The 5,864-nt window shown below is 57.3% G+C and overlaps 1 long non-coding RNA gene across 1 annotated transcript; it reads right to left on the bottom strand.

The window, feature by feature from the left end:
* Positions 1-4,828: 4,828 nt before the first annotated feature.
* LOC108448245 lies at positions 4,829-5,858 on the bottom strand. Its single transcript, XR_001864055.1, has 2 exons — positions 5,642-5,858; positions 4,829-5,521 (listed from the first exon to the last, which is right to left on the bottom strand). It is a non-coding gene; the product is annotated as an uncharacterized LOC108448245 (long non-coding RNA).
* Between the last annotated feature and the right edge of the window lie 6 nt (positions 5,859-5,864).

Here is a 5,864-nt window from a genome sequence, read left to right as displayed (position 1 = left end):
GCGCGGGGCCGGCGCCGGGGGGTTCCGCGCCCCGCCCGGGGCTCCGGCGCTGCTCCGGCGCTATCGCGGGGGCTGCAGGAGGCGCCGAGATAAAAATACCCGGGCAGCGCCCTCGGAGGGAGGGGAGGCACCGGCTCGGCCTTGGAGACGCAGCAAAGAGACCAAAAAGCGCAGCAGAGGTTGGGGTTTTGTGCTGGCTTTTAATTAAAAGTGTCCAGAAATGGAAAGGCTCAAACAGGATTCCAAAGGTCTGGAAAAGCCGCGGGTTCCGCTCCGTGCCAGGGCGGCCGCCCTGGGAGTGCCACGTTGTGCCTGGGCCGGGGTCAGAGTCCCTAAAGCTGGAAATTTCCCTTCTTTTGGTAAAATTCCGTCCCAGAGTAGAGCGCGAGGCGTTTCTGGGACCTTCCCGGGCTCCCCAGTGCCAGAGGCGCCGACCCGGCCCCACGGGGCCGCCGGCCTCTCCTGGGGATTGTCAGGGAATTCTGTCAGGGAATTCTCTCAGGGAATTCTTTCATCACCTGCTCCCCCCGGCACTCGCCGGCTCTGGGATGCGCTCCCCGCTCCCCGGCCCGGCGGGGGCTGCTCCTCCCGGGGATTTCCCCCCTCTGGAGCCGCTCCAGCCTCGCTCTCCGCGGGGCCGAGCGGGAGACTCCAAAGGGCGAATTCCCCACGGCCTCCGGCCCCCTTCCCACCGGGATCCGGCGGGCAAAGATCATCCCAGGCTCATCCCAGGCTCATCCCAGGCTCACCCCAGCGCCAGGAGTTTGGCAGGGGCGCTCCCGGTGATTTTCCACTGCGGAGAGCCCCGGGAGCAGGCGAGGACAGAGCCCGGGATGGGCGCTCCGGGCAGCTCCTGAGTGGCCGCGGGAGCCTCTTCCCGGCCCTTGGACTCGCGTGGATTCCCCCGAGGCCGGGACAGCCCCGCGCTGCTCCGCCCTCCCCAGGTTTGTCCCGGATTTTGGGATTGCGGCGGCGCTGTCCCCGCGTGTCGCTCCCGCCCCAAAGCAGCAGCCCAAAGGTTGGGAAGGGCCCGGCAGATCCGCGGGATCCAAACTCCCGGCGCTGGAGGTCTGGGGCAGTTCTGAGGGAATTGAGGCTTCCCCTCGCTCCCAAGGGAATTCCTGCGGCTTTCCCAGCCCATGGATAAGGAAACTTCCAGCTGCAGCCAGTCCCCTCCTGCCCCACACAAACAATCCCAAAATCCCGGATTTTAGAGCGGCACATTCCTGGAGGCCGAGTAAAATTCCATGATCGATGCGAGGGGAAAACCCTCCGGAGCTGACCAACGAGGAAAATTCCATTTATCCCGCGGGAGTCCCCCCCGCTGGGGACAGCGGGCACGGGAAGGGCCCAGGGCTGGAGCCGAGGCCTTCCCGAATTCCCCAAATTCCCCCCGTGGATCTGGGATTCAGTCAGGGCCCATCGGGAACCAAAGTGTTTTATACAGAATCATGGAATGGTTGGGGTGGGAAGGACCTTAAATCCCATCCCGGGACAATTCCCACCATCCCAGGGTGCTCCAGCCTGGCCTGGGACACTTCCAGGGATCCAGGGGCAGCCACAGATTCCCTGGGAATTCCATCCCAATATCCCAGCCATCCCTGTGCTCTGGCCCTGGATCCCATTCCCTGTGTCCTGCCCTCCCAGCCCCTTTTCCTGCTCTATCCCTGCTCATGCTCTGCTCCACAGAACTCGCAGAAATCAGGGAACAGGGAACAGGATGGGTTTGATCCCTCTGGAGGAGCTTCCCGGCGGCGCAGCCCCATCCCCGCATCCCAGCGCTTCCCTGATCCCGCCGGGAATGCTCCTCCTTCCCATGGACACGGGGCAGCCTCTGGAAAAAGGTTCAGAAACCTGGGAATTCTCCTTCTGCTGCCACTCCTCCACCGGGAACGGCACCTGCAGCACAACTGGATCCTGCACGGACTGACGGGGACTCTGGAGCTGCTGAGAAATTTGGGAAAGCTGGAGAAGGAACTCCCGGGATCCGCCCCTGAGCATTCCCTGGGGGAGCTCTGCCCGCGGGGATTCCCAGGAAAAGGCACCGCTGCGGCACTTCAGAGGGAAAACAACGGGAAAATGGGAAAACTGGAGGGAGCAGGGAGATTCCTCCCTGCGAGGGGCTGGGATGAGATTCCCAGGGAAGCCCCGGGATCCCTGGAAGTGTCCCCGGCTAGGCTAGAGCACCCTGGGAGCGGGGAAGGGGCCCTGGATGGGATTTCCCCTTCCCACCCAAACATGCCGGGATTCCCCGGCGAGGAATTACTGAGGAACATCGGGAACGTTCCCCGGTCCAGGGAGTCGCTCCTGGAGCGATCCCGGCAGCTCCACCGCCCTCTCCTGGCTCAGCCGCCCCGAAACGTTCTCCGCAAGGAAAGGGCTCGGACTGAATCCCAAACCCTCGGGAAGGAGCTCCCGGGGACGCGGGAACAGCGCCGAGCTCGGAGGGCGCCGATCCCAGGCTCCAGTGAGGGATAAAATGGGAAAAGAAAGACAAAAAAAGGTGGGGGGAACAAAATAAAATGGGGGGGAAAGGCAAAAAATGGGAAAATAAAGCAAATAAAATGGGGGGAAGTGGGGAAACAGGACCAGAATGTAAAATCCCAGTGCAATAATCCCAGAGCGGGGGAAATGGTTCTGCTGGAAGGGGGGAACGATGAGCCGGGACAAAGTTCAAATCCCTGGGGCCTGAGGGGCGCAGGGATTTTCCCTCCGGACAAGGGAAAGCCTGGAATGCTCAGCCTGGAACGCTCCTGAGCTCCCGAGCCTGCCTCAACTCCGTTTAATTCCCCCCCTTTAAAAAATACAATTTAAAAATTCCATTAAAACCTCCCGAGGCTCAGGAAGCCCAAAGGGAGGGAAAACCCCGGGAGAATCCCGGCCCTTTTCCCAAACATCCAACCCCAAACTGGGAGAATTTCATTTCAAGGACCCAAATCAACCTTTAATTTCATCAATTCCGTAAAAATCACAGAAGCTCCCGTTCGTTGTGCGACAGGTGCAGAAAGGAGGGAACACCCGCACAGATCCCTCGGGGTTTTCCATCCCCGTGGAATTCCGCGGGCGCAGCCAAGATGAAAACGGAACAATTAAGAAATCCCAGCTTTGGATTTCCTGCATTTTTAACCGAATTCCCCCCTTTTTTTTTCCTGGAATAAATCCCTTGGAAACGACCCCGCCCCGCCCTCCCAGCATCTCACATCACCGCCAGACCGGGAAGAGGGGTTGGAATTTTTAATCTTCTTCCACAGAAAGGAAGTTCATAAATCCTCAGAGGAGTTCGATACAGAGCGGCCTCGAGGCCGAGGGGCGAAGAGCAGGGAAAAAAAACCGTCCCAGGTCTTTTGGAATTCTTGGAAGAGCAGCCTGAAGCCAGAAAATTTATTGAGAAAGAGAAAAAAAAAATCCCTTTGCAGAAGCGGGATCCAGCCGGGATTTCTCGGGAATTTTCTCGGGAATTCCAGCATTTGAAGCTCGGCTTTTGCCACAGGCCCGGGCAGGGAATTGCGGCACCGCCCGCGGCTGCAAGTGTGGAATGCAGAGAATTCCAGGGCGGAATTCCACCGGTTGGGAATTCGGGATTGGCTTTTCCTGCCCGGAGGGGAGAGGGGGATTGAAATATCCTGGAGGGAATGGTTAGAAAACGCCATTTCTGTTGCCAGGAGGGGTTTTCAGCTCAGCCAAAAGTGAGGTTTTTGGGGCCAAAATGGCCCTGACGGTTCCAATGTTTTGGAAAAACCAACATCAGGATTAGGAAAATGGTGGGAAAACATCCAGGAAGGAGCAAATTCCAGAGGTTTTCCCAATCCTGGGGGAGAATTCTGCCTTTTCTGGATCAAAACAAATCCCATCGACCACAACCAGGCCAAAATTCCACCTCTGGATCTCAGGATTCGGAGTTTGGTGGGACTGGGCTGGGAAAAGCAGCACAAGGAGGAGGAATTTCCAGGAAAAACGGATTTGCCGGGCATTGCTCTGGAGGGAGGGAGCAAAATCCTGGATCCAGGGGGGATTCAGTGGGAGAAAATCCAACCTGAGGGGTTCCAAAGGGCCCCGACATCCCAGCCCTTGGAATGGGGCAATTCCCACGGGAACAGCTCCAGCCGCCCATCCTGGATCAGGATTTCCCCAAAATCCCCGACTCTGATCCCTAAAAACCATCCCGGTTTCCTGGGATGGAGCTGCCCGGGAACATCCAGGAGCAGCTTCATCCCAAACTTCTCCCTGTCCCAAAAACCAGGCAGGAATTCCCTGTCCCTGATCCCACTGAATTCCCCGCTCCCAGGAATTCCCTGTCCCTGATCCCACTGCATTCCCCAGAATTCCAGGAATTCCCTGTCCCTGATCCCACTGCATTCCCCGCTCCCAGGAATTCCCTGAGTCCTGGAGAGCAGCGCTGATTCATCCCTCGGCTCAGCCATCCCTCGGGAAGTCGGGAATCCCGCAGCGGAACATTCCCGCTCCCCCCTCCGGCAGATCCCTCCCTCCTTCCTGCTGCGCTTCCCATTCCCAACTTCCCCGGACCAGCAGGACAAAGCCTCCCTTCCAAGCCCATCCCAACAAAATGCACGGCCAGCAGCAGCGTCCGACCCCAGCGGCTGAAGAGAAAACGGGAAAAGGGAAATAAAGTTTAAAAAACCCCATAAAAACCCCAGGGAAGATCCCGAGCGATGAATTAAACCCAGGAACCACCCGCGGGGGGGGGGGGGGGGGGGAGACCCTTCCAGAGACCTCGGGGGGGTTTTTTTTCCCCTCTCTTCCCTGAAGCACCTTGGATTTGTGGGGTTGGGGGGAAAAATGGGAAAATGGGAAAAGCATTTCTGAGGAATCACATTTGGGCTGATTATAAAAATTTCTCTATTGTACAACAGAGGTGCAGCTACACTGAAAAATTACACCGGAGATACAATTATCGTCGTTATCGCCGTCATTAGCATCGTTAGCATCATTAGCATCATTCGGTTTTGTTCCTTTTTTTCCTTTTTTTTTCCTTTTTGTTTTAGAAACAGATTCTACTAAATAGGATCTATACAAAAAAACCTCTAAAATAATTTCTGTAGTAAAATAAAGAGTGTGTTAGGGGAGCTACACGGAAACAAGAGGAACTTTTGGGGTTTTTTTCCTTTTTTTTTTTTTTTGGGTTTTTTTTTTTGCTTTTCTGGGTTAATGCTCCGAGCTCGGGGTGCTGAAAGGAACCATTACATACACAGTGATCATTAATGCTCTGTATTAATTAACTCACAGCCTTTCCCATTAGTACAAAGAGCCCCGGGCCCGTCCCCTCTTTGAGGAGAAGGCCAGGATATAAAAGCCAAGCAAACCTCATCAGCTGATATGAAATTAGAAAATCCCACCAGTCTCAGTAGCTGGAATTTAGAAAAGTCACCGGGAAAACACAAATTCGGGGGGGGTTCAGTCCTGCGGGTCCTGGGGGTTCCGTGGGAGGTGACCGGGGGGGTTGGGGCAGAGCTCGGCCCAGGAGCAGGGAGAGGGGTGGGAGGGCAGATCCCGGATCCCAAAACTGGATCCCGGATCCCAAAGCTGGATCCCAGACCCAGATCCAAACCCCTGATCCCCAGCGCGGTGTGGGGCGGCACGAGGGTGAATCCCAGATCCCAAAGCTGGATCCAAGATCCCAAACCTGGATCCCAGACCCAGATCCCAGATCCCAGACCATGTCAGTGTGGCTGTGCCGGGCTGGCCTCGTCCAGGTGCCACCGTCACCGTGCCCACGGTGCTCCAGGGGCTCGATCCCATCCCGGCTCCCATCCCAGAGCCCATCCTGGATCCCGGCTCCCATCCTGGATCCCAGAGCCCATCCCCGGGCCGTGTCAGTGCGGCTGTGCCGGGCTGGCCTTGTCCAG

The sequence above is a fragment of the Corvus brachyrhynchos genome, unplaced genomic scaffold (assembly GCF_000691975.1).
Source record: "Corvus brachyrhynchos isolate BGI_N302 unplaced genomic scaffold, ASM69197v1 scaffold47, whole genome shotgun sequence".
Lineage (NCBI taxonomy): Eukaryota > Metazoa > Chordata > Aves > Passeriformes > Corvidae > Corvus > Corvus brachyrhynchos.
This window is presented reverse-complemented; position numbering and strand designations above follow the sequence as displayed.